Below are 275 nucleotides of genomic sequence, written 5' to 3' on the forward strand. Positions count from 1 at the left end.
TAATTAATTAATAATTAATTTTATTAAATCATTTTTTTCTATTTTTTTAATTCCTTTTCCTTTTTTTTTCAAAAACGTTATGGGGCACGGGCCCTGTTTGTCATAGGCCCCTAGGGGCCTATCGGGTTCGGTGTGCAGGCGAAGGGCGCCAGCCCGAATGGGCGCCCGCCTAGGCCAACTGGGGAAACGGCGAGGCGTCGCTGGCCACTGCAATGGGCGGCCGCACGGAGGATCGCTGGGGGCTGGCGCCATCGGCCGTGCGCTGAGGGGGGACG

Source organism: Triticum dicoccoides, chromosome 4B, assembly GCF_002162155.2.
Source record: "Triticum dicoccoides isolate Atlit2015 ecotype Zavitan chromosome 4B, WEW_v2.0, whole genome shotgun sequence".
Lineage (NCBI taxonomy): Eukaryota > Viridiplantae > Streptophyta > Magnoliopsida > Poales > Poaceae > Triticum > Triticum dicoccoides.